Genomic DNA, 22,691 nt, shown 5'->3' with positions numbered 1-22,691 from the left:
ATAGGAGCTACATATAGATCTTAATTCTTTCTTCCCATAAATGTGTTTATTGAATCAAATTGCCTCTATTCTTTTGCTTTTCTCTGTCCTCAAGAATTTCCTTCTTCCTCCTTCCTGGTCAGTCTATTGAAATCTCATCTTTATTGAAGCATTTCATTTGTGACTTTTGTGACCTGATTTTCCTCATCTTTAAAGTACAAGAATTGAATTCACTTCATTATGACACTTAGAATCAGTCCAAGATATGGATACTGCTCTTTGATCTCCTCTGGCACTTACTTATACTACACAATTAAGTACACTGAGTTATCTTGTACTTGGTGTTAAGTTTTCATATGAATGTGGATATATTGGGGACAGACTGTAAAAATTGGACAAATACTCTCTGTATTTCACCACTTGTACCGTAGAGGCATTTGAATATATAGAGGAATATTATTCTTGTTTTGTTGGGTCAGTATTTTTAATGAAAAATTGGATGATGATTGGAATCTAGATTGTGGTTTAAGATACAATACAGAGGTCCTCTGAGACACTTTAGAGGCTACTTAGTTATTGGATAGGGTAGAGTTAAATAGATAGAGCCTGGCAACTCAAGAGCAAGAATCTTAGATCATACAGGTAGAGAAGCAAGCAGAATGAAAACCTGGAATTTCATATAGGGAATTGAATTATTTGGAGTAATGGTACTCAGGAAACACATCTTAAGTAATATAGAGAATGTGTGAGGTTAGATTAATAGACTCTAGAGACATTTGGAGGATTGGGGTGGAGCTTGGGTTTGCATTTTAACTTTAAATGATGTTTGCACTTTAACTTTAAATGATGTATTCATTATTTTCATGGAGCAGTTATTCTTCTCAAAGGGAAGATTTATTTTGGGTGTTGCCCTGGTTAACTCAAGAAGGCTCCTTGCCTGGCTGGCGTAGCTCAGTGGTTGAGCATCAACCCCATGAACCAGGAGGTCTTGGTTCAATTTCCATGTCAAGGGCACATGCCTGGGTTGCTGGCTCAATCCCTGGTAGGGGGCGTGCAGGAGGCAGCAGATCAATGACTCTTATCATTGGTGTTTCTGTCTCCCTCTCCCTTTCTCTCTCTCAAATCAATAAAAACATGTTTGTTTGTTTTTTAAAAAAAGAAGGCTTGTGTGTGAAATTATGCTGGAATTGGTTTTAAGGATATAAATTCCATAAATCCACAGCTTGAGTAACAAATTGAATCTCTAACAAAGAAAGGAATTTAAGAGAAAAATCCCACTTATAAAAGAATATCTAATATTATATTACAAGCAGTTATTATAAATATAGGTTCTGTATCCAAAGGATATCTTTGTATGTCATTGCTTGCCTACTCTAATTTAGGCATTGCAGAACTACAACCCAGATTTCTTGTGTTCTTTTGTCTCCTATAAAGGCAAAAAGGCCTTATAAAGCATACCACATTGCACACCTAAATGCCTAAATGATTTTGTTGAAAAATTCAGTCAACATATAACTTATTTTATAAGCTACTGTAGGCACTACAGAAAAAATATGTAATACAGTTTTTTTTGTTATTTATTCTCTTCCCATCTCCTTCAGATATGTGAAAAATACCACCAAGAAGTAATATTTGTGATGCAGTCATGCACACCAGTGTGTTTTGTGTCTAATGTAGCAGTTCAGCAGGGGGAAAGATGACTCCTGGAGATTCAAGCTTTGACTATGTAGTAGAAAAGGGAAAGGCATTTTAAACCAGGAGAAGTGGTGATGATGTGTACTGTGAGTAGAGAGGAGAGACACTACCTACAGAACTGTTAGTTTAGTTCAAAGTTTGAGGAGGGGTAACTTATACTAGGCTGGTAATGGTAGTATTGAAGTAAATGAAATATTGCCAAAATAATTTTGAAATAAAAGTCAACAGGGCTTGATGGCTTATAGGATGATGAAAAGAGTAAGAGTTTTGAGATTGCAAGGTTGGGGATTTTTTTAAATGGTTCTACTGCTGACAGAAATAGGGAAGTTGGGAGAAAAAGCCAGTTTAGAGAGAAGATTGCAAGTTTAGTTTTAGATGTATTGAGTTTGAGTTATCTACTAGATTCAAGTGAAGAAATTATGAAGGCATTTCAAAACACAGGACTAGAATGTTTGTGGTGATATAAGTATATGTAGATTTTTGGTCATGGAAGTTATCTCAGAAAGCATGTAATGCACCAATTTTATGATTTTGGCACACCCAAACCTGCCTTTTTTCTTTTTTTAATCCTCACCCGAGGATATGTTTTATTGATTTTAGAGAGAGAAAGGAAGAGAGAAACATCGATCAATTGCCTCCAGTCCATGCTGCCTCCGGGCATCAAATCCTCAACTTTTTTGGTGTACGAGACGATACTCCAACTGACTGAGCCACCTGGCCGGGAACAAACCTTCTGCCTTTTGTGTCTCTGGGTCACACTGTCCACTACAAAAATATATTTGTTGTTATGTATTTTGAATTAACAGTGAAAGAATGAACCATTCCTCCTTACCAAACAGTTTATTAGAGTGGAATTTTATCTATAGGTGCAGCCACTTTGTCAGATCTCTGATGTGACTAACAGTAATATTGTCTACTTAATTTAATAAGCCCTTTGTCAAATGTTATTGAAATGAACAAATGTAACTTATGATTCTATAGTAGATAAAAGAATATTTGATTGAAAAGACCCAATTTTAAGAAATAGGCATATTTTTAGTGGTGCAGTGATTTTGATACTTACTAGAGTAGAACTCATACCTTACAGAAGACATTTTGTTTCACATTTCCTATTCTGTTTTTAATAGCTCTTTGTTCAGTGTTAGCACTACAAAAGTTAAATATATTAATCAGTTTTAGCAAGTTACTGTTTACTGAGTACTTTTCTCCCCTTCTGTGTTCATTTTTGAGCTCCCTGTTCTTTTATATATATTTGATTTATAAATATTATAAATATTTGTTTTCTGTTTAATAAAATTTAGTGTTATGATTATTTTAATGTCATTTGAGGACATTAAAAATTCTCCCAAAATAATCTAGGATATTGTTAAATGGTTAAAATCTGTAGCTTTTTAAAAATATTTTAAGTGGCAATTTTAAAATTTATAATATCCACTTTGTTTTTTTAAGGATTAAGTTTTAATGATACCAGGTTGGGTAATTATTAAAATAACTGTAATTATTAAAATTCATATTGTTATCTGAATACATAACACTTTTAAATTGGTTGTGTTTTAAATTGGTTGTGGTTAAGAGGTCACTTTGTTATATTTTATTCTTATACAGGAGGCAGAAAAGCAATCCAGAACAATAATCAAAGCCAAGGTGGAGCAAGTTGTTAAACACTTTAGAATTACTCCCCCTCTCCCCCCTCCCCCCACTTCTGGTGTGATACTTTGAAGGCAGCTGCTACAGATAAACTCTAGAGCCCCAGATGGTGGTTGCCTAATCCTCATGAGAATTCATGTCCTGGAAGCAGCTCTTATCTCTCCAGACCTGACATTGTCTGTGAGCTTTCGCTACGGAGGGAATAATATAAACATGCTATGCATGAGTTTCACTTCTTGAATATGTCAAAGACACAGGAAGTTATAGTAAAGTACAGTGAGAACAGAGTTCATATTATGGAAAGTGATGTTGTTTAAAGCACTTGATGCTAACTTGTGATGAGTGATGGAGTGTGGTTTGGGAGGAAAGACTGAACATTTTTATAAAACAGAAATGCCACTCTCCCCAATATCATGAATTCCGAGATGTAGAGTTGTCATTAAGTGTGCAATACCCAAAAGAATTTGCGGTTATGTGATTTGCTTTCACAATTTAAAACAATTCATTCTATAAATGAATGTCTGGCTTTTATTTACCACCCACTAGTCCTCTTTGTTTGGAAAGTCAAAATTACAATTCTACGAGTCTGGATATACTGGTTTGTTAAAAAAAAAAATTCCAAGAATCTTATCTGTGAGATCTGGGTAGACTGTGGCAACTAGAAATGGTTGTTTCTTTAGCATAGCAACCAGATGCTCTGAAGCGGGGTTGTAGAGACTATCTACTCCAGGCAGTGTCTCATTGACTATGTGAACAGGGGTGTCATCATGAATAATGTTGAATCAACCGTCATTTGATGATATGACTGTGTGTGGGGGGGGCTTTTTCTCTGAAAATCACAAAATTTGTAATCAAATGAGAAACTATAATGTCCCTCATAACAAGGCCTTAGCCTGTCTTTCAAGTCTGATATTCATTTCCTCTAAATACTCTGTTCTCTGGCCACTGTGGACCTCTCAGAAGATTTATTAGATAGGACAGATGATCGGGAGAAGGAAAAGGCATCAAAGACCCATGTTCAATCAAGTTTTTACATTGAATTAATTGATGGTCAGGCCTTGGTGTGTTCGTCATATTTTCCTTGCTTTATGAAATTCTTTTGCGTAGATTGTGCTAGAGTAATCTGAAATGTCCTGCTTACCACCTGTATCCTTTCACAGTCAACCCACTGAGCTCATTTTCCATTGCTTCCTGTTGCTGTCAAATTTGCCTCACTCCCCCTTCCCACCCACATTCTCTTTTTGGGGTTCTGTTTCATGCAGTACATTAAAAGGCCAATGGAAACATGCCCCAGATGGTGCCCTTCTTTATCTTGATCTCTTGCCACTTTGTGTTCCTATTTAAAAGAACAAACGAAAAGCAAAACAAAGACACCGCTGCTGATTTGTAACCCAGCTGGCTCTGATTTCTCTTATCCTTGTCTTTGCTGTTCTCTCTCATACTTAGTTTCTACTCTGTTTCTTTTTGTTACTTCACTGTGCTCCCATATCTGTTTTCCTGTTTGTATGCCACCGTTATAAACTCCTTTATATTCCTTCTCTCTGGCTCTATGGTACATTCTCTCACTTTTTCCCCCCAATTATAGTTGACATACAATATTATATTTGTTTCAGGTGTATAACCCAGTGATTGGACTTTATATAACTTACTACATGATCACCCCGATAAATCTGGTACCCACCTGATATCATCCACAGTTATTACAATATTATTGACTATATTCCTTATATTGTACTTTAACATCCTCGTGACTATTCTATAACCACCAGTTTGGATCATACATTTTCTTATTCTTCCAATTCCAAATCCTCTCCTTTTCTCTGTTTTCTGTGTTTCTAATTTCATATCTGTCCATCATCTTTTCTCTCTCAGTTTTCTTCTCCGTTTCCACTTTTACCTTTATTATCCTCAACTCTACTCTTCATTCTTTACTGCATATCAGTTTTTAAAAGTCAACACACAAACAGAAACCCCCAAACCTCAAAAGAAAACTTGTAACTCCCCAGCTGTATCCAGACCTCATTTTATATTTCATTTCCATATTTTCTGTTGCTTTCATTAGAGCTGACTGACTCCATGCTTTCCCTTCATTTATTACTTTTCATTCTGTTTTCCGTATTTTTCCCCCTAATAAATCTTAAAAAGCTATACTGGCTGTTCTTTATCATTCCTTTCCCACTCCATGTGCTTGCTTTTTCTATTATTTTACTGGTGGTGGTGGTGGTGGTGGTGGTGGTGGTTGGTGGTGGTGTGTGTATGTTAAGGCCCTAAAATGAAGGTATGGCTACAGTACTGAGTCCTGCAATACTGGCCATTTTACATCTTAGAAGCTGTAGTGGTAAGGGTAGAAGCAGGAGCCAAATCAAAAGGAGAAAATAAAGAGTCAAATAAGAAATTGGAGGGTGTTTATAGCTCTTTTAATAAATTATGCTTTGTGGAAAATGGAGTTGGAAATGTAATTGAGGAACAAAAAGATAAGCTAAGTTGACCAAAAGTAGACCATTGGGAGGTTCTCTGCTCAAAGATATATATACATATTTTCTTCCCTTCCCCTCTGACTGTGTCTGCCACCAAGTTCTGTTCACTGGAAATGCATGTTTTTTAACTGGTCTTTTTTAAAAATGCAAATGTCTTATTAAGTCTCATTTAGATCTTGTGTGAATTACCCCGAATCAGATTGTGAATAGGAATGTTAATTTTATGGAGTGTGCAGGAAGGCTAGTGTAAGGAGGGCAGGCTCATAGAAAGGACTATGGGAAACATGAGTATCACTGCAGTCTTTTGTAACTTTTGAACTCATTGCATTTTTAAACTGAAGGAGTAATTACTGAAGCTCTAGCTTAATTTATTTTATAGGTTAAAAAAACATTCTAGAGAGAGGTTGAATTGTTTAGGTCTCCTAGCTTCTTAGTGATAGAAAAAGGACAATTCTATTGTTCTCGTTACAGCATCATATTATTTTTGTGCTACAATGGATTACTAGCCATTCCTTGGCTTGAAGTGGGAAGAACAGGATCAAAGAAAAAAAGGGACAAGAGATAATATATATACATGTGCCTACCACCTCCTCCTTCCTTTTTCCCATTATTCTCAGCATACTATAATATTCTAGATTTCCACATTTGCAGAATAGATCCCACTTGAGTAACTAAGGATCTGTTGTATTGCCATTAGAAGAAAACAAAAATATAAGATCTTTATTAAAGAGAAAAGCTAATAATAGGTTTATTTAAAAGTCTTTCTTCTCTGCTGTTTATGTTCATCAAAAACACAATTTCTGAGATGATAAGGTCACTTTTTGCAAGAAATTTTGAATGATTGAGAGGGAAGCCAAAACTGACTGGAGAATCAAGTGGCTCAACATTACTTGAAAAAGTAGAATGTGTATAAATCAGCAGGTCCCAATGACAAGCATCAAGGCACTTAAAGATTTGGCAGATATCATTGGAGAGGCACCAGCAAATACCATGTACAGGATGTGAAAAGGGCAGAGTAATGGTAGCCCTTCTAAGCCACCACTTTTGCCAGTCTAGTGCTCTTCACCTCCTCCCCCTAAAGCTATAGAAACAGAGACGCTATGCAAAACCCACATTATTTGCATTGCATTGGCCCTTGAAAATACCATTTACCCAGCCATACCTTATTTTTATTTGTCATCATCCCATCTTATGCATTCTAAATATAAATCCATTCTGGGTATTAAGGACTCATATACTGTCTATGGAAAACTAGTACTTCTGTTCACTAGCGTTTCTAGAATTCCAGTGGTCAGAGTACTTTTAACAGACCGCCTCATTTCATCTCTAGCCAACCCATAACGTTTCTGGTGTACTGTGTAACAATGAAGAAAGGCTTGCATTTATTGGATTCAGTTTGTTATTAGTCCAGACTTAGTTACATGTTTATTTTTATATTATACATTCTTCCTTCTTCCACAGAAGGATTTGAGATAGATTGAGATAAGATGCATATACACTAGGACAGTTAAATATAAAGTCATAGAATAAAAGATCAGATAAGTTTCTCTCTTTTAGGAACCTGAAGTGAAATGAGTATTGCACTTAAACATTAAATTTAGCTCTCAGCTTTGGCAGCCAAAGCAAAGGGAAAATATGATGAGTTATATGGTTTTATGCTTAAAGGGAATCACATTAGTCTATATTTATTTCATGGTTATTTATGTACACAATGTATATGTCTGTAAACTCCTTTAGAGTAGGGACCACATGGATCCATGTTTCTTCTCGTGACAGTGGTTAGCATGAGTGAACAAGTAGTTAAATATGATTTCTTTTGAAGAAAATACTTCTTGTGGCACTGAAACCTAAGATAAGATTTGTCATTTGAAGTCTTATGAAAGAAACACTGAGTAACAAAAATTGTAGACAACTATCCGCCAAGGCTTTATAAGGGGTGCAGAACAGTTCTTCATATAGCCCTTGCTTATTATATTGAAACCCTTCCCCAACCCCAACACAGGAGATGAGTGGGAGGGTCATAGTGGTCTCTGGAACAAATCAGCTTCAGAGTTAGATGGACCCAGGTCTAGTCCCAGGTCTACTCCTTTGGGCTCTGTGACCTTGGACAAGCTGTGTAACATTGCTGAGCTTTAATTTCTTCATTTGTAAAATAGGGCTATTAATACTGTTCTCATAGGAATTTGGGGTTGATTAAATGAATTCATCCAGGGAGCTACTCTGCTGTTTCTTTTTAGAGAAAATAATATTTGAGCTGAGCAGCATGGTTTTGTGCATCCCTGTAGTTCTGTTTATTTTGTTTCCTTCAGTCCTTCATGCGATAGTTGTCATATATAATACATGTGTTTTTGATACCTTTATAGTTAGCTAGTTATTAATAATAGGAAAGGAGCAAAGGGAAGGCCAAGTATTATAGGTGTGTCATTTGGGCAGCTTCACCAGAAAGGTAAAGCTTTACTCTCCTCAGGGAGCCACTGGTTTATTCCCCGCAGATCGCAGATCGCTGGGGGAAGGGACTGGACAGAGAGGAGAATAGATGCATTCCCAGTTAAGATGAGATGACTTCAGGAAGCTACTTATCTGTCAGTCACATCTGGGAACAGGTCATTAGCAAGAATGGGTGTGGCCACTGCAAAGGCACAAAACTTGGGATAGTTAATCCCCTAAACAAAGAAATTCGCTCTCTTGGTTTCCCTTGGTTCCTTTTATGCTCTTGGGACTCTTACTGCTCCGAGTGTGCTCTCCTGCATTCACCCACATGGCCCGTGGCATGTGGACCCCACACACAATGAACTAATGGACTGTAACTATCCTGATGCTGAACTGGACCTGGCTGCAACATGGAACAGAAACTCTGGACACTGGCTTTACTTCTAGCTTTACTGAAACCTCAGCTACACTTCTTCCAGGACTGGATTAAGGGAAATGGGATTTTGGAAACCCAGAGATGTAATTCCACACAAATATAAATCATTCATTCTCGCAGGTGAACCTTAGAAAAATTTTTTTCTTCAGGTATCGTAAGGACCCCACTCCCATCACCCAGTGGGTAAGAGAACACCCCACTTTCTCCTATAACGTTTTCACTACAAAGCCCACAATAAATATTGAAATTTTTACTTTAAATAGTCATATTTTTTTAAACTTAGGAAGAAAAATATATATTTCTAATTTACCTGTTTGTTTATTGTACCTGTTGTTTTTCATTGCTTCCTGAAAATATGAAGTATCCACTTGGTATCATTTCCCTCCAGCCTGATGAGCTTTTTATCATTCTTGAAGTACAGATCTGCTTGTGATAAATTCTTAGTTTTCATTTATCTGAAAAGGTCTTTATTTTGCCTTCATCCATTTTTGTGTGGATATGTTTATTGAGGTACAATTTATATACTGTAAAATTCACTCTTTTAGGTAGAAATTTTGATGGGTGCTGACAAATGTGTATAGTTTTATAGCCACTACTATAATCAAGATGAAGAAGATTTATATCACCCCTAAATATCCTCATGCCTCTTCTGGGTCAGTGGTTTGCCCTTTGTTTACTTCTTTGATGGATCTAGGGAGAGTTGTTGATTTACTCAGCTTTTTACATGTTAGGATGATTTTTAAGCTCCTTACATGCAGGACCAGAGACTAGAAGTCTGCAAGCATATTTAGGCTTACCTTGACTATAACATAGCTACTTTAGAATTCTTATCTGCTAATCCCAACATCTTGGTCATCCAGGATTAGTCTCCATTGATTGCCTTTTCTTTTGAATTTACATAACATTTTCTGTTTTTCATATGTCTAGTAATTTGGGGCTGTTTGTTAGACGTTGCGAATGATACATTGTTAGAGACTTTTTGGATTCTGTTGTATTTCTCTGAAGTGTTGTTTTCTTTTTCTCTCATTTAAAAAATGCTTCTCAGAGCTAACACTACCTTGACTGTAATTTAAACTTCACACTTTATTTTTCTTACAGTTGACCACAGGTGGCATCTCTTCAATCCTTTTTGCCTTAGCTAGGCTGTTTGGAGTGTGTTCTACATATGGATAGGTCAGTAGTTAGTCATATATTTGGGCAGACTTTATTTATAGAATCTTGAGGTATGGCACATGCTCCCAGCTGAGGGGAAACAAATAGGCGATGCTCTGCCTTCTTGTTTCAGCTTTCATAGAGTGGTGACCAGAGATTGGAAATGGTGGGAGACAGTACAGAAGCTTCAGCTCTGGGGCCAGTTGGGCAGAATTTGAAACCCGATTTTGGCACCTCTTAGTGGGGCAGCCTCAGGCAAGTCACTTAACACCTCTGAACCTTGTTTTCCCTTTTGTAAAATAAAGAAAATAGAATCTACCAGGATGAGTTGTTTTGGGATATAAGATTATAATCTATGTGAGGTATGTCTGTATACACATATACATATGTATATTTCTCTTAGGAGCAGTGGCTCAGAATTCACTAATTCATTGTTCGTGGCAGCTTTATAGTACATACCTGCTGTGAACAGGATTCAGGTGCAGTTGTTTTTATATTCTGTGTAGAGTTAAGGTGTTCTTTCTCCTCTGCCTTTTTCAACTCAGCAGTCACATCCTTTTAAACATGAGTCAAATGATGTCATTCCTTTGCACAAGGATTATCTGTTTTACTGAGAATAATATCTAGTGTCCATTCCATGGTATGAAAGGCCATGTATGATCTGGCTCTCTGTTACCTCTCTGATCTGATCTCCTATCACTATCACCTATTATTACTCTTTTTCAGCCACACCGACTACTGTTTCTTGAAAGTGCTAAGTACATTCTAGCCTTAGGGCTTTTGCACTTAATATGCCCTCTCTTGGCTTTGCTTTTTCCTCAGTATTTGCATGGCTGTCTCCCTCACTCCTTTTAGATCTTTGCTCAAATGTCATCTTATCAGAAAGGATTTCTCTGACTTCCTTATATAAAATAGCATCTGCTCTTTACCCCATAATTCTCTATCTCCTTTCCCTATTTCATTTTTCCTGATAGATTGTATTGCCATCATATATATATATATGTGTGTGTGTATATATATATATATAAAATATGCATATATATGAATGTATATATGTATGTGTGTATGTATATAATAGTTTTACCCTACCTGCTAAAGCAGAGACCTTTTGGTTCATTATTTTATCCTCAGGGCCTAAAAGAGTACCCTGCTAGATACTCAAATATTTCTTTGAATGCATGATTGAATATATTAGATGGGATGGACAAGAAACGATTGTGTTTATAAGGAAAACCAATCGCCATATAACAAACAGCATTTAGAACTCTGTTGATGTGTGGAGAGTATGGTTAGTTAGGAGTGGCCTTAGGAGAAAAGGGACTGGAACATGTTTGTGCTGAAGATTGTTTAATGGGCTGATTACTTAGGCCAATAGTAATACATGAAGTCAGAAGGCTTCAAGCCCATTCTGAATTGTCAGTCTCTTTTATCCACTAAGGATAAAGTTTCTTTCCATTTGCCTATTTAACCCCATGCTGTATAGCCCCTTTTTTGTGTGAGTGCATGTGTCTTGTTGGCAGTGGATTTTTTTTGCCTTACAGCATGAGTAACCTTTCTTTTACCCTTTCTTTGCTCTCTGGTTTCTTGTTGTGGCCAGTTTCCAGTCCTTACCTGCCAACTTGTCTTCCCTCTAGTGGCTGGTTCTCATCTCCTTGGCTTCTTTTTTTTGTCAGGGAGGGCGTTTTATATGTGCACTTTATCCCTGAATAATGGGAAAGTACTTGTCAAACTGACAGATGTGGTGACTACTGGTTGCCACTTGACATGGAAAGCGACACCTAAAAGTTTACATTTGCAGCCATGGGCCTTCAAGAGACTCAGTGTAAGAGGCTGTACTTTATCAAGTAGAAATAACCATATTGATAAACATTTAGTATTTATGACATTAAAATGTGTCTTTTCTATAAACTTACATTTTTCTCTCATACTGTCCATGCTAGTCTTATATCATAGGTCTTTTTCATAGGATGAACAAGAGAATATAGAAAACACCAAGAGTTATGAAGACTGGTGTCTAATAATGAACTAGATATATTATTTCATTCATTTATTCTGTACATTACATTATTTATCTCCCTCCTCTGTTTTGACAGTTGCAGTAGATCCATAATATTCACTGAAATATAACTCATAAAACAACCATTTAAGGCAATTCATAATATACTTCCTATTTTACCTTTTTAAATTTCTTAGTTCATTCTCATATTCCCCATATTCTAGTCCACTGGTTTTCAGAGCGTTCTTCACAGCTTCTGAAGGATTCCCTTGGATGGGGGCAGTCAAGTTCGCAGTATTCTGTCTCCCTTCTTTGACCAGGGCCTTCAGGGTTTCATCTCTTTTGCACGTTTGACTTTCTTTAATATAGTTCTGTAACTAAAAGAATGTTTCAAAGTCACTCCATTTATTAGTCTGTGTGTCTGATAGTATCAGTCACACACACATGTGTGCACACCCTCAAAGTCCTGCACTCACACTTTGTTATGGTTTTCCAATTTTTCTGTAGTTCTCTCTGCCTAGAATGCTAATGTCTACAGTTGGTAATTTACATAGTGAATTTTGCTGGTTACTTGGAGCAGTGTGACAGTTTTAAGCATTTTAGTTCAAAGAATTTCCAGAGAACTGGGAATTAACTATTTTCATTATCAAAGTCCTAAGGATTAATATATATTTTGTTAACTTATGGCATTGTGAACAAAGACAGATACTTCTCCTAAATGTTAGAAATACTAAGTCTTGAGGTTGGGCCAGATTTTTTTCAGTAAATGTGTGCTTCTAAAATATTGATGAATAGTAATGGAAGGAGACTTGACTTGGGGTGGTAAACACACAGTACAGTGTATAAATGATGTGTTGTGGAATTGTGCTCCTGAAACCTGTATAATTTTGTTAACAAGCGTCACCCCAATCAATTCCATAAAAAGGAAAAATATATATATATATATTGATGAAGTTTAGTGGGAGAGTGTGGTTTTGGCATACATATGGTGGTTTTACCTGCAGGTTTTGTTGTTGTTTTAATACATACTGTATATAAAGCCAAGACATTACATTTGCCTTAAAAAAAATGTTTTTTTCTGGTTTAATTCTAAATCTCACAGAGCAGTTTTGTTTTCTAAATTCAAATGCTTTTTTTGCAATCCTAGCCCTTCCTCCTTAACTCCTTGATGAAATGGTGACTTAGAATTTCATTTTCCTAATAATTAGTGAAAACTTTTGGTTTTATGGTACAATTTTTTAAAATACATAGACTTTTCCTTCCATCTTAGTCATAAAATACTGAGTTCTCTAAAACCGCTTTGATTCACACGACTTATTTTCTTTGCATTTACGTAGCATGTAAGAAGTATATTGTGCAGTGGGAGTTCTTTCATTTCCACATACTTTTAAAACTTCAGTTTTTATGTCTGGGAAATATGTTAATTATGTATTAATTGTTTTATATTTAATATTTTCACTGTAGAATGTTAATATGTAATTGTTATCTAACAGTCTGTATAATTGTTGCCAGTGTAAAACATTCAAAATCATTTCTCCCAGAAAACCTGTAACTAAAGCAGTGGTTCTCAGCTGGAGGTGCTTTTGCCTCTAGGAATCATTTTGGTATTATCTGGAGACATTTTTGGTTGTCACATCTGAAGGGATACACTGTTGGCATCCAGGGGGTAGAGGCCAAACATTGCTAAATATTCTAAAATGCACAAGACAGTCTCCTACAACAAAGAATTTTCTAGCTCAAAATGTCAATAGTACCAAGATTGAGAAGCCCTAAGGTAAAGATAAATGTCAGTTTTCCACTTCATCTAAAAAATGTTTATTTTAATTATAAGAGAAATATTTTTATTTTTATCTCTCTGTACAAGCATACAGAGTTAGTCAGCCATCACCTTAAAAACGGTTAGTACATCTTACTTTAGAAAAGAGCAGATCTTTTAAAAACAAAAACATTAATTGCTTTTTTCCTAAAAGAAAGGTATAATTGTGAAATAGTTGTCTTTTCTTTTGTTTCTTTTTTTTCCATTAAAAAAATTGGCTAGTTATATAATTGGGATGAAATGAAAATTAGATTGTAGTAAATATTCCTGCCCCAGAAATGGAACTCTAAGGCCTATCTGTCAGCTTAAGGCAGCTCAGCCTTACTTCAGAGTCCCCATCTAACAGGATAGATCAGGTCACCTTATTGGAGGAATTACTTTCCCCTCAGAATTAATAAAGGAAATGTTAATTATCTTACACTCTCTCCTTATTACCTTGTCCGTCAAACACGGTGTTAATACTTTCTGTACTTTTACACTAGCACTGTACCAGTGTTAACTGCTTCTATATTCTTCTGTATATTTCTTCATGCTCTATAAAGAGCATTTAAATACACACACACACACACACACACACACACACACACACACAGTAGTTTGGGTCATTATTTGTACATCTCTGAGACATAATTTTTTCACTTTAACTATATAACATTCCTTGGTTTATCAACACAGAGCTTGACTTTTCTTTTTAATAGCTATGTGATATTCTATAGAATATGTGGAGTGGTGTTTCAGAGTTTATTGAACTCTTGGATATTGAATTATTTTCAGGTTTTATTTTTTTTAACCACTTTAAACAATAATCCAAGTGCATGTATACTTTTGTGCTGAATTGTTTTCTAAAAATGAATTGGTTAATTAATATTAAGAAGAATAATGAGGATGATCACAAATTGTTTATTTGACTTAACTTTTTTGGAATTTGTATTTGACCAATATTTAGTTTTAAACTGTGTGATAACTCTAATTAAACCACAGAAGATCCTGCCTCTATGGCATTTTGAAGATAAATGTCATTACTGCCCAGTCTGGCCAATGTCTTTTCCTTATATAAGGGAGGTAAGCAACTCTTGCAGTTAAAATATCAAAATACAACAAAAACGTGTAGATCTAGAGGAAATGGAAAGAAATGCTTAGAAATTATTTGAGTATATATATATATGTAAGAAATACTAGTTAGAAGTTCAGAAACAGATTGTTCAAGGCCAAGAAAACCTTTTTGTTAATTATTTTATTGATGAAAGGATCATAATACTATCTGGAAAGTTTTAATAAGCTGTCAAATTAAGAATGTGCTTTTTTATTGTTGGAAATAAGTTTATTTGATGACTATATCTCTATACTGAATAAATATTTAATTTTATTTATTGATTTTAAAGAGAGAGAGGAAGGGAGAGAGAAGCGTCTGTTTGTTGTTCCACTTATTTATGCATTCATTGGTTGATTCCTTTTTTTTTTTTTAATCTTCACTCAAGGATATGTGTGTGTTGTTTTTTTTTAGTGATTTTAGAGACAGAGGAAGGGGGAGAGAGAGAGAGAAACGGCAATGTGAGAGAGAAACATCAATTGGCTGCCTCCTGTACATGCCCCGACTTGAGGATTGAACCCACAACCTAGGTATGTGCCCTGACTGGAGTTGAACCCGTAACCTTTTGGTGTATGAGATGACACTCTAACCAACTGAGCCACCCTGGCCAGGGCCATCGGTTGATTCTTATATGTGCCCTGACTAGGAATTGAACCCACAACCTTGCCGTATTGGGACAATGCTCTAACTAACTAATCTACCCGGCCAGGGCCTGAATAAATATTTTAGATTATTGATCTGCAAGGCAGGATGGTATAAGGATAGGCTGGATGTATGGATTTTAATCCTAGTTGTGCCGTTGTTCACCAGCTAATATGCCAAGTTTTCACCTCCTGGGATATCTTTTCTTTCCTTATTGGAAACTTGATTGTTTCTAAAGTTTTTCAGTTCAAAGTGTTCTGATTTATTTTCTTGGATAATCTTCTAAAGAAGTGTATGATATATCATGTATTTAATAACACTCTGTCTTCATACTTAACGTTTTTCTGACTCAATATAGAGTAAATCAGTAGCCTTGAAAACCCAGATGAGAATTGGAGACAATCAACTCTTTTAAAAAGTAGTTTTAGAGTTTTTAGGTTCTTAACCAATGTTTGGTATGAGATCTGCTCAGTAGTGTGTGTTTGTGTGTGTGTGCATGTGTGTTAGAATTCATCAGCAAACAAAATTATATCATAGATATTTTATAAATAATCACTTATTATTTTTGCCCCTCAAGACATTTGAAACCCCTATTTGCATATCTAAGTGGCAAAGCTCTAAACTTAAATTATCCAGTAGTTTAACAAAGATCATACTGAAATACTCATTAACACATTTGAGTACACAAAGTCCAGAATGTTAATTATCTAGTAGTGAGCAATGCTGCATTGTTATTCTTTATGTTGTCAGATTGTCCTTATGTAAAGAACACATTTTCAAAGAAAACACTTTTTGGTTGTACAGAAAGGGAATTAGTGAATGTTTTATTTTGAATGAGCCGTGCATTTTGAAACTGCTATACATACGAAACATTTTTATGACAGTTTAGCCTTTCAACTCATTTCATTATGCTGTATCTATTCTAAGTCTATCCAGAGTATTTTTAATGTCTTGATTAAGAGAATACAATTTTTGAGCTGTATTTCTGAGTCATGTGCTATTTCCCTGATCAGTATATGAATGGAGTTAATTATCTGGTAGCAGAATCCCTCTATGTTTCCCTACCATCCCAAGATGCTTATTTTAACTTCTGGCATTAGCTCTTTTGCTTTTTATTTTGTTTTTAGGTGTTATCTTTTCAAACCAGCATTTATTTTCATAATTATGTTTGATAATTCTATACAGTAATTGCTGGAGGGATGTAGTTAGTGAAAACAAATTTAAGGTGATGAAGATATTATTATTTTCCAACATTAGCAATAATGAGGTTGAATTTCATGTCATATACTCTCTTGCAGTTATTTTGGGGTTTGAATCCTCAAAGTCTTTGCGAAGCTAATATCACAACCTAGGCAGTTCAAGAAAGAGTTTATTTCTGATGTAATCTTAGAAAATATGGTACAGGAAAAGAAAAACTTTATTTTGTAGAATAAAGCTCTCCCTGTGTTATATTAAAATTTAATAACATTGATATTCTGCTTACTTTATGAAACCTTTTATTACAAACAGTTATGAATATGAACATCTCATTTGACTACTGATGAACAGAGGGAAAAATCTAAATTAAAACTTTAAATACCACTATTTAATTACCCAAATGGCTTTGACTGTGTTAAAGAGTGCCTGGGATTATTCTGTTTTTCAATTTGTTTTAATGCTTCCTTGGTAAAAGCTGATGGATTCCCAGGCCCATTGCTGTCACTGATGAACTATATAAAGATAAATGACATTATGGTAAATTCCACTTAATGACACATTTTTAATTTTCAGAACACAGGCATTTTCAGGCTAGTGAATGAAGGCTAATTACCTCAAGATCAGAACAAAATAACTCCTCATTTCGAAAGATAATAGAAAAGAAATGTTGCAGATTAATGATGCTATTTATCTTTAAAGGAAAAAAAATTTATCTTTATCCAGATAGCATAGCTCCCTGAGGAGCATGGTTATAAAATGAATCTGAAGTCGCAACTTAATAGGTTATTAAAATTGTTTGAGTGCAGGCTCTCCTGCTTTAGTCTTTCCATAAATTTAAATTGAAGGTCTGCTGTATTCAAAAAGGAGCAGCTTGTTTATGAGGCCAGAGGGAGCAACATACGTTACTGACAAAAGATGCACTTAACCTCATTCTAATATCTTTCTTTTTTATTTCTCTGAATGAAACTCAACTATTTGAGAAAGTGTTTTCAAATTTGTTACCTCTCTTAATTAATACCTAAGTGAAAGGACCACACTTGGACTTGTTTAATTTAATATGAAAATAAAAATGAAAGCTGTAAATGTACAAGCCTTTACTAAAATACACATAAATCAGTTTGTAATCGTATTTAATTGCATATGTGTGTATAAATACATATGTATATTTTTAAACATTTTAATTTTGTTATCTAAGTGAGAGGAAAATATCTTGACCTGTGAGGGTGTGATTTTGTGGTCACAGTTGGAATTTATGTAGGAATTGTTCAATAAATCATTATTCACAGTTAAAGGATTAGCAATAATCCTTTTGCTACACTCCCACACAAGTAACAAAGTAGGACTCAGAGAATATTACTTGATCATAGAGGCTTTAAACTGTTCCTGACATCCTAAACTCCTGTCTTTCACACTAAGTAATATAACTATAATTTCTTTACTAACAAGGGCATATAGCATTTTCTATAATTTTCATTCTTATCTCTTAGATAATACATGATTTGCCTATATATTGATCATATTTCTGAGCCACAGAAAGATTTGTGACCACAAAAGGAAATAAGTGTGTTTCTTGCACCTGAGAAATTTCAGTATATTATTGTGAAATATTATTTTACTCCTTTTCAATTTCATCTGCTCTAAGTAGTTAGAAGACATGTTTTATCTTATAGGGCCAACAGTGTACTGATAGCCCACAGCATTATTTTCACAAGAAATTTTCTGCTAAGATATTTCTTCAGAAAAGTCAAGAAAGGAATTCTGTGTAATTATAATTGCAGTATACATTTGGCTTTATGTTAACTGTTATCAAAGCCTCTTTATTTTTAAAGTGTTGTTTTTAAATAGTCTTGACTCTGTAGGTTGGGGTAATTTCTAACAAAATAATTTTAAATGATTAAATCTGAAATTAATTAGTCATCTACTAAAAACTCAGGGAAAGTACTAAAAATATATACTTTGTCTCAAATCCTCTATCTCTCTTAATATTAGTACTTAATTTTTACTATGTATTTGAAATTTCCAACAATATTCCTACCAGGCTTTCTTTATTCTTTATTTGCTATAGGTGTATTCATCTTACAGTGACTTTGGGAGATAAACTGATAAAAATTCTGAAAGTATTTCTTATAGACAATCGTAATGTGAAAACAAAAATGTTTTTCTTAATATCAAAATAATTTTCTTACAAAATGTCTTATTTATGATTCTTAACAATTATTTCCAAGTGTAAAAAAAATAAGTATATTTATTGCATATGAGAGAAATTGTAGCAATTCTTCATTTGTATTCTCTAAAACCATCAAGTGCTATAAGCTTGTGTTGTTTCACAATGATTATTTGAGGGTTTCCTGATTTACTCTTATCTCAATCTTTAAAAAATATTTCAAAATTTTAGGAATTCAGGCAATCTTTAATTAAGCCTATAGTTAAAAACATCACAGTAATATAAAGACAGGAACTACAGTAATTTGACACACTACAAAACTTTAATTGATTAAAATGGATACTTAGAATAAATATAGTGTGTATTCTCTATGTGGTTTTTATGCTTGAATTTAAAAAATGACCTTGTAATTACTGTTATAATAATATATACTGAAATATTTTAGAGCATTAATAATATTGTGTTAATGCTCCTATCTCACCTTTCTCAATTATTGCTATTTTTAAAAAATTTCCACTATCTCCTATCTAGCCTTAAAGATGAATTCATTCTAAAGACATTTACATGCAACAAAGAGAAAATGTAAGGACTTATCAGGGTTATATTTTAGAGTTAACAGTAATCCTACTATGGATATGAAAACAGCATTTTTCTAAATATGTGTGGTTTTGCATCCACTGATGATGATTTTGAATGAATGTTCTATTTGGAAAAGCTCTGCAATGGGCTCTCAACATTTATTCTTTTGATGTGCACTTTGAAAATTCTGTTCTCTAAAGCAAGTCATTGATTCTTTAGACTTAACCCTCCTCTAGTTTTTACTGACAGATTTTGATATTACAGTATAGCAGTGACCCATAAAAATCATATGTAAAAGGGACAAATTTTATTGCCATTGAATTGCTGATCATGGTTTCATAGCAAGGATCACAAGCTAGTTACTGTTATACTTTGTTCAAAATTCTGGAATTTTGTTTGGATCTCTTTGTGATAGGTAACAGATGGATCTAAATATAAAGAGTCTTGACAGGGCAAAGAACAAATCACTGTGGATTTAAGCACTCAAATACAATCAGAATAAGGCGGCCCTATCAGAAGTCCGAAATGATAATTATGTCCTTTGCCTTCCTAATTTATTGCTAGCTGACTACCCAAGTTAACTATCATGGTTTAATGGTATACAACCAGGAGTTGAAATGTAGATTTTAATTTTAACACTAGTTCTAGCATCCTTTGTGATCATATATAAATTCTCTCCCTCTCTATAAATCTGTTTTTTCACCTGAATAAATGAGGGGTTTAAACACAAACATTGCATTGAAAAGAATTTTAGAGGGAGGAAGAGTTGGATATTAGAGAGGGGATGGTCAGGCAGGCCTGTTTGTACTCTACATCCCCCTTTCCCACCATATCTGCTTAACCAGAGCAACTCTAGTTTTTTGTTTGTTTTATAATTTGGGACTCTGATTAAGGGTTGACTGAGAAAAAGGAACTTAAAAAACAAACAGAAAAAGTTTTAAAACCACTCTAGCCTAAGTCAGAGATTGGCAAACTATGGCCAATTCTCCAAATCTGGCTCAACACCTGTTTTGTGAAGAAAGTTTTATTGGGACACAGTCACACTTGTTTGTTTACACATTATCTATGTCTGCTTTTGTGGCATAGTGGAGTAGTTATAACAGAGGCTGTATTGCACACAAAGCTCAAGATACTTATCTACCACTTTTACCAAAAAAAGTTTGTTGACTCCTGGACTAGGTACTCACCAGTATTTATACTTGTAAGTTATTTCCTAGAGATTGCTTAACTTCCACTAAACGCAGTTGTCCTTCTGAGATTGTATACTAATTCTTGGCTAATTCCTCTTGTTTTAAAACATTATTTAGGACTAGTTTTTATGAAACTATGCCTAACCATTCAGGCTCTGTATTTCATAGCACTCTTTGAAGACCAGTTAATTATTTTGTGCTTATTATTTGTCCTAAAGGATATAAAAGGAAATACTGTTGTAGGAAAATGCTTCGTAGCCCCAAGGTAATTGGGTAGGTGATATAAATACATCTGAAATGATTACAGGATATTTAAGACATAATATGGTAAATTTTCAGATTATATGAGTCTAAAAATGTTTAGTAGAAGTTTGGGGAAAGTCAACATGACCCGAATTGTCCATTAAGGTTTTTTTGTTTTGCTATATTTTTTTGAAGAAATGTGACTTGAAAAGTGGTCACTAAAGGCCAGGTAGAATTTGAATAGCTATCAGGGAAGTCAAGGATGTACATTGGAACAGTGGAAATAAAGCTGTGCTAGTAAGGAAGGAAAAGATAAGGTGGCAGATGATGTGGTACTTTTAATTCCTATTATGTTCCTAAGTAAGGAAGTGATGAAATCATTATATGTAAAAGTAATCAGTGAGACCAGTTAGGCAGCTATTGATCAGGCCTATGCTAAGTGCTTCAGGAACTATGTAGGATTTACAATATGGTCACATATTTTTAAGGAACTTATGTTCTGGATAGATGCTCAATCATCTATTGGAGAAGGGTATCACCCGGTTGTGTCCAGTGTGAGTTACTGAGTAGAATGGGAGTTTAAAGAAGGGAAAAATTACACCTCTGAAAAGTGGTACGGCTAGCACTTGTGCTGGGCCTTGAAGGGTAAGGAGTACTTGGTAGGCAGAATTCATATAGGTAGAGTGAAGGGTATTATTGGGAGGGAGGAGACAATAGGGTGGTGGAGGCTTGGGGCGGGGCTGCAACCAGGTGGAGTGGGGCAATAGGGGAAAATAAGGGGGGACGTCTGTAATACTTTCAACAATAAAGATAAATTTTTTAAAAAGATGTGGAGATAAACATCGTTTTCTATGAAGAACAATAAGAGAAATAAGTTGAAATTTGAGTATAAGAATAATAAAGTTGGGAAAATAAGGAATTCTGGGCATAGTTTTGTGAAGACTGAATGCAAGCTGAACAAATTGGATTTTTTTCCTCTGAAACTTTTTCAAGCTTTTCTCCCTACACAAGTAGTGGAACTGTCTCTTTAAGCAGAATGTTGTTAATAATCTCAATTTGTAAAAGATTAAAGCAGAGAAGCTTTGGTTGACTAAGGGGTTGAAGAACATGGAGCCTCACTTACCAAGTCCCACCAAAGTAGCCATAGAGGCACATCTGTGGAACCCTTGTTGCTCTGTGGAACAGTTTGAAAAATACTGTTTGTCTAAGCCTTGCAAAGCTGTTAAAAGTTTCTGAATAGGCCTAATGAAATGTTGACAATGCGATTAACCCACTGACATACAGGATAAAGCAGGAGAAACCCAAAATAAAATGATTATAGTACTAGAGATTTAAAGACCTGAGCAAGGATGGTAGTAGTTAGAACAGAAAGGAAAGGAACAGGAATGAGATTTTCATAGCGAAATCATGTTCCATGGCAGTTATGATTATGAATGAGATCACCAAGATCAAATACATGAATAAGGAATGGCTAAGGAAAACCAACTAAGATACTGGAAGGAGAGAAAATAGCAAAGCATATACAAACAGGAAAGGATAATAGAGCGAAACAAAGTATGGACCACTTTAAAGCAAAGGTAGTCAGTGCTGGATTCCACAGAGAACATGGAAACTACTTTTGAAGTGAGTCATGGTTAGTGAGCGCACAATGTTTTGTTTTTTGTTTTTGTTGTTGTTTACTGATTTGGAACTGTTTATTTAGCCATACTTATTTTAATATTTTTTCCTTTTTTACTTTTTTAAACATAATTTTTGTTCTTGGGGTAAAATATAAATATGGTGAAATGCATACATGTTAAATGTATAGTTTGATGGGTGTTCATAAATGCATACTCAGGGTTGCATTATGACTTTCTTGGCCCCCAGGTGTGCCCCTTCATAAAAACATTAAAAATTATATTCTGGCCCTGGCCAGTTTGGCTTAGTGGTTCGCGTGTCAGCCCGCTGACTGAAGTGTC

General features: G+C 34.8%; 1 protein-coding gene across 3 annotated transcripts in view; it reads left to right on the top strand.

The window, feature by feature from the left end:
* ZCCHC7 (zinc finger CCHC-type containing 7) overlaps window positions 1–22,691 on the top strand; it is a 178,161-nt gene that overhangs the window by 59,193 nt on the left and 96,277 nt on the right. The gene's annotated exons all lie outside the window — the stretch shown is intronic.

This window comes from Miniopterus schreibersii (genome assembly GCF_964146895.1).
Source record: "Miniopterus schreibersii genome assembly, chromosome: 11".
Taxonomy (NCBI): Eukaryota; Metazoa; Chordata; class Mammalia; order Chiroptera; family Miniopteridae; genus Miniopterus; species Miniopterus schreibersii.
The sequence above is the reverse complement of the archived record's forward strand: the minus strand, read 5'-3'. Positions and strand labels throughout refer to the sequence as shown.